The sequence below is a fragment of the Lissotriton vulgaris genome, chromosome 10 (genome assembly GCF_964263255.1).
Source record: "Lissotriton vulgaris chromosome 10, aLisVul1.2, whole genome shotgun sequence".
In the NCBI taxonomy this organism is placed as follows: domain Eukaryota; kingdom Metazoa; phylum Chordata; class Amphibia; order Caudata; family Salamandridae; genus Lissotriton; species Lissotriton vulgaris.
Window position 1 is genome coordinate 407,248,235 of NC_141698.1, and position 10,702 is coordinate 407,258,936.

A 10,702-nucleotide genomic window follows, 5' to 3' on the forward strand; every position below is an offset into this window, starting at 1 on the left:
GCACCCACCACACAGCTCCACCGAGGCACCCACCACACAGCTCCACCGATGCACCCCCCACACAGCTCCACCGATGCACCCACCACACAGCTCCACCGAGGCACCCACCACACAGCTCCACCGATGCACCCACCACACAGCTCCACTGACACAGCTCCACCAATGCACCCACCACACAGCTCCACAGAGGCACCCACCACACAGCTCCACCGATGCACCCACCACACAGCTCCACCGATGCACCCACCATACAGCTCCACCAAGGCACCCACCACACAGCTCCACCTACACAGCTCCACCGATGCACCCACCACACAGTTCCACAGATGCACCCACCACACAGCTCCACCGAGGCACCCACCACACAGCTCCACCGAGGCACCCACCACACAGCTCCACCGAGGCACCCACCACACAGCTCCACCGAACCACCCAACACACAGCTCCACCGATGCACCCACCACACAGCTCCACCGAAGCACCCACCACACAGCTCCACCGAGGCACCCACCACACAGCTCCACAGATGCACCCACCACACAGCTCCACAGATGCACCCACCACACAGCTCCACAGATGCACCCACCACACAGCTCCACAGATGCACCCACCACACAGCTCCACGGAGGCACCCACCACACAGCTCCACCGAGGCACCCACCACACAGCTCCACCAAGGCACCCACCACACAGCTCCACTAATGCACCCACCTCCACTGATGCACCCACCACACAGCTCCACCGACACAGCTCCAGCGATGCACCCACCACACAGCTCCACTGATGCAATCACCACACAGCTCCACCGACACAGCTCCACCGATGCACCCACCACAGACCTCCACAGATGACCCCACCACACAGCTCCACTGATGCACCCAAGACACAGCTCCACCGAGGCACCCACCACACAGCTCCACCGAGGCACCCACCACACAGCTCCACCGATGCACCCACTACACAGCTCCACCTATGCACCCACCACACAGCTCCACCGAGGCACCCACCACACAGCTCCACAGAGCCACCCACCACACAGCTCCACAGAGCCACCCACCACACAGCTCCACAGAGCCACCCACCACACAGCTCCACCGAGGCACCCACCACACAGCTCCACCGAGGCACCCACCACACAGCTCCACCGATGCACCCACCACACAGCTCCACCGATGCACCCACCACACAGCTCCACCGATGCACCCACCACACAGCTCCACCGAGGCACCAACCACACAGCTCCACCGATGCACCCACCATACAGCTCCACCGAGGCACCCACCACACAGCTCCACCGATGCACCCACCACACAGCTCCACCAAGGCACCCACCATACAGCTCCACCAAGGCACCCACCACACAGCTCCACCTACACAGCTCCACCGATGCACCCACCACACAGTTCCACCGAGGCACCCACCACACAGCTCCACCGATGCACCCTCCACACAGCTCCACCTATGCACCCACCACACAGCTCCACCGAGGCACCCACCACACAGCTCCACCGAGGCACCACCAACACAGCTCCACCGAAGCACCCACCACACAGCTCCACTGAAGCACCCACCACACAGCTCCACCGAGGCACCCACCAAACAGCTCCACTGAGGCACCCACCACACAGCTCCACCGAGGCACCCACCACACAGCTCCACCGAGGCACCCACCACACAGCTCCACAGATGCACCCACCACACAGCTCCACAGATGCACCCAGCTCCAGAGATGCACCCACCACCCAGCTCCACCGATGCACCCACCACACAGCTCCACAGATGCACCCACCACGCAGCTCCACAGATGCACCCACCACCCAGCTCCACCCACCACACAGCTCCACTGATGCACCCACCACCCAGCTCCACCGATGCACCCACCACACAGCTCTACCGACAGAGCTCCACTGATGCACCCACCACACAGCTCCACCGACACAGCTCCACTGATGCACCCTCCACACAGCTCCACTGATGCACCCACCACACAGCTCCACTGATGCACCCACCACACAGCTCCACTGATGCAACCACCACACAGCTCCACTGATGCAACCACCACACAGCTCCTCCGACACAGCTCCACCGATGCACCCACCACAGAGCTCCACAGATGACCCCACCACACAGCTCCACTGATGCACCCAAGACACAGCTCCACCGAGGCACCTATCACACAGCTCCACCGAGGCACCTACCACACAGCTCCACCGAGGCACCTACCACACAGCTCCACCGATGCACCCACCACACAGCTCCACCGATGCACCCACCACCCAGCTCCACCAATGCACCCACCACACATGCTCCACCTATGCACCCACCACACAGCTCCACCGAGGCACCCACCACACAGCTCAACAGATGCACCCACAACACAGCTCCACGGATGCAACCACCACACAGCTCCACCGACACAGCTCCACCGATGCACTCACCACAGAGCTCCACAGATGGCTCCACTACACAGCTCCACCGATGCACCCACCACACAGCTCCACCGAGGCACCCACCACACAGCTCCACCGAGGCACGTACCACACAGCTCCACCTATGCACCCACTACACAGCTCTACCTATGCACCCACCACACAGCTCCACCGAGGCACCTACCACACAGCTCCACCGAGGCACCTACCACACAGCTCCACCGAGGCACCTACCACACAGCTCCACCGATGCACCCACCACACAGCTCCACTGAAGCACCTACCATACAGCTCCACCGAGGCACCCACCACACAGCTCCACAGATGCACCCACCACACAGCTCCACAGATGCACCCACCACACAGCTCCACAGATGCACCCACCACACAGCTCCACAGATGCACCCACCACCCAGCTCCACAGATGCACCCACCGCCCAGCTCCACAGATGCACCCACCACCCAGCTCCACAGATGCACCTACCACACAGCTCCACAGATGCACCCACCACACAGCTCCACAGATGCACCCACCACCCAGCTCCACCGATGCACCCACCACACAGCTCCACCAATGCACCCACCACACAGCTCCACTGATGCAGCCACCACACAGCTCCACCGACACAGCTCCACCAATGCACCCACCACCCAGCTCCACCGATGCACCCACCACACAGCTCCACCGATGCACACACCACACAGCTCCACCGACACAGCTCCACCGATGCACCCACCACACAGCTCCACCGAGGCACCCACCATACAGCTCCACCAAGGCACCCACCACACAGCTCCACCGAGGCACCCAGCACACAGCTCCACCGAGGCACCCAGCACACAGCTCCACCAATGCACCCACCTCACAGCTCCACCGATGCACCCACCACACAGCTCCGCCGATGCACTCACCACACAGCTCCGCCGATGCACCCACCACACAGCTCCGCGGATGCACCCACCACACAGCTCCGCCGAGGCACCCACCACAGCTCCACCGATGCACCCACCACACAGCTCCGCCGATGCTCCAACTGAGCTCCACCAATGCACCCCCCAAACAGCTCCACTGATGCACCCGCTAAGCTCCACCGATGCACACACCACTCAGCGCAACCACAGCATCACTCAGTGCAACCACAGCATCTCTCAGCGCAACCACAGCATCACTCAGCGCAACCACAGCATCACTGGTTCAAATATGTTCTTTCAATGTTTCAAGCTGTTTTCAAGCTTTCACGCTTTATTACAAATCACAAAAAGATGTTAATATTTCACTTCTGTTCTTGAATTTTCGTCACAATAAAAAACACTGAACATAATCTTCACAAAAGTTATTTACAAAAGTTTAAGCTATTGCCATTACAAATTAAATAAATTATTTAAGTATTAATTATTTTTAAAAATTAAAAGCCATTGTTATTTGTAATATCAATACATCTAAGTCACGTAAATACAAAACATGTTGCATTACAAATGCTATAGGTGTCACCTTTGCGAAAGTTATAACTATTGGCATTGTAAATGACAAAGCTATTAATTTAGCTATTTAAAAAATAAACACATAAATAAAAAAAATTCATTTATAAGACCAATAGCTCAAACTTTCCTAATGCGAGCCCTATTGCATTTCCAATGCTTGTTTAAACTTCAATTCTTTACTTGGCACTGGGTCTTTACCTGACACTTCAGGTTCCGTATTCATTCCAGTCTCCACTTTCGACCCAGGCAACTCATTCCCTTGGGGAGCTTACCACCCGGCTCCTCCCCAACACTGTCCTCTCCAGTCCCCACCGACACCATCTTTGGTCTGGCCCGGAGCTTACCACCCGGCTCCTCACAAACACTGTCCCCTCCAGTCCCCACCGACACCATCTTTGGTCTGGCCCGTGGGACAACATGCTCACCTGGCTCAAGCAAAGATGCTCTTCCCGGCGCTACTCTCCAAGCCACACGTCCGACTGGGTCCACCGTTCGAGGAGCCCTTGCTGCGGGCCGTACTCTCTCCTGGAGCCCAACGACGTCGCCGGCTGCCCTACATGCTTTGCCTGTAAAACACTAGCAGACATGTGAGAAGGCCCCCCCCCTCCTCTTCACCCCTCAATTCCCCTTCCTCTGGGCTGTCATCATCGTAATCCAAAACGATTACTTCCTCTATCTCTAGAGGCTCATGCACAAAACTGATATTATGGCGCACCACGTCCCCTACCCTGTAAAGAAAAACATTGGACTGGAGTGCTGGGAGCACGACCCAAACTCGCTGACCTACTGCCCCTACCGCCCCTAAACCAGCACACTCCCTGGCCCCACCCGCCCTCACCTGCCCCCCCAAACTGCTCTTACTCACCTGAACCTGAACCGGAGGGGGGCCCTCCCAGCTCATCCTCACTCCCTTCCTGCTCATCCTGCACTAAAGGTGCAGAATATTGCCCCCCCTACCCCCCGCTTTCCCCCCACCACCAACCCAACACTCCCCGTCCCCCCAACAACGTGGCACAATGCCCTCCCATCCCCCCCTCGTGGGTCCTGACTACGAGAAACCACCACCTGCCCTCCCAGTCCACTCCCAACCGACTCCTGCACCCCCTCCTCCCACGCCGGAAAAACATCCAAGCCCTCCCATGCCGGTCTCCCCACTGCCGGTTCCAGCTCCTCGTCAGACAACACGCACCTACCAGCCCCCCCTTCCCGACCCCCAGAACCTGACCTTGCAGCCCGACCGGCAACTGAAATCCCCCCACCCCCCCACCCTCCCACCTGCGCCCACTCCCCCTCCCCCAATGAACTGCCCCCTATGGAAACCACCTGCTGTCAGGGCGGAGAAGGGGAAGAGAAAAGAAGCGGGCTAACTGACACCCTCCCACTCATGCCTTCCCCATCCAGCCTAAAAACCCCTTCACCCCCAGCCAGATCCAAACACATCTCCTCCCCAAAACAACAATGCCCCTTCCTCAGCTGCCCACTCCCCTCCCCACTCCTCACCAATGACCCTTCCCTCTGCAGAGTCATCATAACCGGGGGGGAACCGAGACCCAGGGGTTCCCCAGTGCCACTCTGCCCACGCATTGAATCGCCTCCATTTCCTCCGCTGTGACACCGGAGCGAGGGCGCTTCCCCCCTGCTCTCCCCTTCGAAACACACCAGGCAGCTCCGGGGCCTCAAACTGCAGAGCAGGCCCCCCCTCCTGCGACTCGAAACAAGCTTGCAACTCCAACGCCGCCACTGCAGAAGCCGAGCGCTACCCCCGGGGCCCCGCCCCGCTTCCTCAGCTCCCCCGGCACAGACGGAGCTCGACGCTCTGCCACCAGCACGAATGCCGGATCCTGCACCCACCTGCCCTCCTCCCCACCATCGCTCAACACCCGCCCCCCATCCCGGGCCCAACACTCACCTCTTCAACCACCACCGGCTTTGCCAATGCGCCGTGACGCAGAGGGGCCATCTTCTGCCCACGCGGGCGGCCCCGCTCACCTGCCGCAACCAACTTCGGGCGTTTCGGCGAGGTACACGCCGCCACTGCCGCGGCGACCCCGGCCGACGCTTGACGTGCCGGGCGCGAAGGCCCCAGCATGTCGCCCAAAACGTGGTCCAGCTTGCCAGCTTCACTCAAGAGGCGAATCGCCTCCAGGACACGGACATCTTCCGCCGACATGACGCAGAACAAGAACTACCTAACACCACTAAAATAGAAACTCCTGACAAAAATTTCCTACGCTACACTCCCAGCCACCAGGTCACCATTGCAATGAGAAAATGGTGGCCGGGAGAGGCAGCCCAACGCATTTATACGTTGGGCTGCAATTGAGCTATACTAAACCAAGCCCAATACACAAATTGGACGCTGCTAGTCCGATAACCACCCCCCACTACACAGAGACAATCAATGGTATGTAAATCAGTGTATAGAAAATGTTAGGTAAGGGCCCCTGCCTGCTCTCATGGCGTTCGCAGGCCCGAGCCCGGCGCTGACGTCGGTCAGGAGGCGGGGCCGGGCGGGCAGAGCACGGGAGCCCATTGGCTGCGCTGGGCTATCGTCCGGGGCTTGTTTTGAGGCGCGCGGGCTGGTTAGGTTGCGCTCGGCTGGGTTCTAAGAGGAGTGCGCCTCGGGCCGGGGGTGCGGTGGGCGGTGCGGGTCTCATGCTCGGCGGGTGAGCATCAGCGGGACCCCCGGACCCCCGGAGTGTTGACTCTGGACTACATGATGGCGTGCTGCCTGAGCGACGAGGTGAAGGAGTCCAAGCGCATCAACTCCGAGATCAAGAAGCAGCTGCGGAAGGACGAGCGCGACGCCCGGCGGGAGCATAAGCTACTGCTGCTGGGCACCGGCGAGAGTGGGAAGAGCACATTCATCAAACAGATGCGAATAATTCATGGCTCCGGATATTCAGAGGAGGATAAGAGGGGCTTCACGAAACTGGTGTACCAGAACATCTTCACTGCCATGCAGTCCATGATCCGTGCCATGGAGACGCTGAAGATCCTGTACAAGCACGAACAGAACAAGGCCAATGCACTTCTCCTGCTGGAGGTGGATGTTGAAAAGGTCTGTACCTTCGAGCAGCCCTACATCAGCGCCATTAAGATGCTGTGGAATGACCCTGGAATCCAGGAGTGCTACGATAGACGGCGAGAATATCAGCTATCCGACTCCGCCAAATATTACCTTTCTGATGTGGACCGAATTTCCTTGCCAGGATACCTTGCCACCCAGCAGGATGTATTGCGTGTCAGAGTTCCCACAACTGGCATCCTAGAGTACCCTTTTGATCTGGAAAATATTATTTTCAGAATGGTGGATGTTGGGGGTCAGAGGTCTGAACGGAGGAAATGGATCCACTGCTTTGAAAATGTGACATCCATTATGTTCTTAGTAGCCCTTAGTGAATATGACCAAGTCTCAGTGGAATCTGACAATGAGAACCGCATGGAGGAAAGCAAAGCACTCTTCCGCACGATCATCACCTATCCCTGGTTCCAGAATTCATCTGCCATCCTTTTCCTTAACAAGAAGGACTTATTGGAAGATAAGATCATGTACTCGCACCTTGTGGACTACTTTCCAGAGTTTGATGGTCCTCAGCGAGATGCCCAGACTGCCCGCAAGTACATCCTCAAGATGTTTGTAGACCAAAACCCCGACAGCGACAAAATCATCTATTCCCACTTCACGTGCGCCACAGACACGGAGAACATCCGCCTTGTGTTTGCCGCTGTCAAGGACACCATCTTGCAGCTCCTTTTGAAGGCGTACAACCTGGTCTGACCCCATCGCAGTGGCAGGATGGGCCTGCGGGGTGTAAATTAAACAGAAAATGAGAAATTATATATATATAATATACCCACTTGGGTTATTTGTACAAGCTACATGGGGGGCAGGTTGTCACACAGAAATATGAATATATACTTTTTATAGAAGTATTAACTGGGGATAATACACCGTATTTGCCCATGTCATTTTTTCTGGAAATCAGAATTGGGATCTTTTTACATTAGTAAAATTACCTGGTTCAAACTGCTCTTTTATTCAGTGTAAAGAGTGTGGTTTCAAGAATTGTGAAATGTGTTTATTCTTCATACTTATGATGTGTGAAAGCAATGTTTCACAAAAAATGTGTCTTCTATGTCTATACGTATCACGTTTTATACCTACCAATCATGTTCAAAATGACCTTGCACTTGCACTTTAAAAATTAAATGCCCCTCCTATGGTGTCATGTGATCAAGCCTCTAGGCAGGCCGAAACGTTATGCTGGTGGCAATTTAAAATAAACAGATATTTTCTCACCTTAACCCTGGGTCGGCTCTCGTTTCCTTGCTGGCAGTATCCTGGTGGAGTTCGGATTGCTGGCACAATTGGGGCAAGTGATTGCTGTATGTATATATATAATATATATACAATTTACAGGAAGTGAAATCTTTAATTTTTAATGATGTAATAATTCAGATAGTCTGATCAGTGACGTTGCGAAATTTTACTCTGTGTTATCCTGGGGTTTCACACCTCCACCAACAGAGTAGGTGATTAGTGGTTTTTTATTTTATTTTATTAAACAAAATTACCTTTTATTTTCAGCTGAGCCCAGGGAGCGAAAGGCAATGGGTGGGCATCTCTTAACTTGTTCTACACACCGAACACCTTTTCTTCTCATGCATTTCGCCAAATGACTTTTTTTATTTATTTTCTCCTTTGTGTCCATTTTACCCATCCTCTTGATACAGTTTGCTTGGGGGGCGGAGTTTTGTAAACTCACTGGACTACTTTAGTGTGGAGCCACGCTGGTTCTAAAAGCCCACCCCCAACCCTTCTTCACCGCAGTCAAGCCTGAATCCTGGTGCCTGGTTCTTCCCGCACACACTGGGTTAGCTGTGACTATGTTAAGATTCCCAGCAGTGGAGGACATATGGTGGTTCTGTTTTAAGGCCTTTTTTTTTTTGGTAAACAAATATATTTGGCACATCAATATTAAGCGCATTGTTTTGTTCATGGCCTGTATTGGGGTACTTGGCAGCTAGTGGGCCTAGTGAGACCTCAGGGCAGCTCACATTTGATTCTACCAGTGGTGGGCTCCTAGAGAAGTGCATGGTCAGCAGTTTATTGTGCTTCAGATCCAGCAACGTGCTGACTGATCTGTTTGTAGTTGGCACTCTTTTCGTTGCAGATGGGGATAAATGGGGGCACTTTGGATTTAAGGAGGCAGAGTGGTGCCAATTTGCTGATACTGCTTCTGAACTTTTGCTGGCAACAGGAGAAGCAGGTAATGTTGCGTGCATGAAAAGTTATCCTGATGCCCATTCGTAGAAAAGCTGCAAGGAGTGGATGGCTTTAGTGAGGGTAAGGGAGTGCATTTTAAGCGAGGTGCATCTGTGTCCAAAGGCCTTGGCTGTGGAATGAGACGTTTTTGTTTATGCCATTCTATAGAACAGCTGCCAAATAATTGAAGAAGCACTTAATAAAAGGCAGCTAATGCTGCAGGGTTGTATCCACCTCGCTGTATTTTTCTGGTGAGTGTCACATAGCCTCGGAAATTAAAGCACCATTAAAGTTGGTCTGGTGCCAGTATAGCAGCTTATAATTAGTTTCTTTTGTGTGCTGGAGCACCTGGAGTCGAGGTAATGTTTGTGTCATACCTTCACTGCCCCTTCTGGGTGGTTAGAAGGATCTAGCAATGTTTAGGTGGTCACAGGCTTGTGAAAAAAAACATATAACCATTACTACAGCTTTTTCTTATTAAGCTTTGTAGTTTATAACTTTTTTGGTTTTGGTGAATGGCCCTGTATCAGCCAGGAATGGCTGTACTGAAGCAGCAGCTCTGGAAACCATGCCCTGGCTCGGCAGGCGGCATGCAATGTAGGCCATAATGAGACCACGGACATACCAACTATTAAAGGAAAGGAATGCCTATTTTTTTTTTAGGCTATCGAAAAGCATCTTTCAGTACTGGACCTCCAAAATAGAGTACTGAACAGGTGTCACCAGACTTTTTGGAAAGCATTATATAAGGAGCTTGAAGTTTGCACTATTCAAACCATTTTAAAGTGTCCGCGCTTTGATTTAAAAAAAAAATCTTTTAGTTGTTTTCAATAGTCATAATTACCCCCCCAGTTGAGTTCCTGAGACGTCAACAAACAATATGATTGGGGTTTGGGTCTCCCAAGCGTACATTTAGTGGCAGCAAGACACATTTCTGAGAACACTAAGGGCTCTGGCAGGAATACCCCTCTTCTGCCGCGTGCATCTTGTAGGCTGGGCTTGCTGAGTAGAGATGCCATTGACTGTGAAGAAGTTAGCCTGTGCTGCTGACTACTCCACCCCGCACTTCTTCCTAAAGGGCTATTTTTGACCAAGGTCTGTGAGCTGCAAAAAGGTGTGTGTAGCTTCTTGTGGCTGTGCTCCAGAGTCTTGCACTATAAGTATGTCTAATGTGAAAGGGTGGAGAAGGTGCACAACCTGCTGTGGGGCCATGAAAGTGCTTCTTTGGCAAAGTGACGAGCTGTTGGCCACGCAAGTTTGCGGCTCCTCAGCCTGTAGAGCTTATTTTTATTTTAGTTTGAAGTCTTTAGTATGTCCTGGGAGGGCGCACTTGGTTTGATATGAGGACTGGATATAGCAACTAGCAGAGGGACGTAGGTGTTGGTTGGGGAGCACAGTGCAAACCGAGACTTGAGTATGCTTCTTTGTGTACAGAAGAGAAAACACTACTTTTAGATCTTCTAGAATGGGCCCAAGATTCCTGATTTGGTGATAACTTAAACACTACTCTTTCAAGTAGAAC

At 53.9% G+C, this 10,702-nt stretch overlaps 1 pseudogene across 1 annotated transcript; it reads left to right on the forward strand.

Annotated features, from left to right (window-relative positions):
* Positions 1 to 6,506: 6,506 nt before the first annotated feature.
* Positions 6,507 to 8,211, forward strand: LOC147685306 (guanine nucleotide-binding protein subunit alpha-11 pseudogene; annotated as a pseudogene). Its single transcript, XR_015300436.1, has one exon. The product of XR_015300436.1 is annotated as a guanine nucleotide-binding protein subunit alpha-11 pseudogene (transcript).
* Positions 8,212 to 10,702: the final 2,491 nt, after the last annotated feature.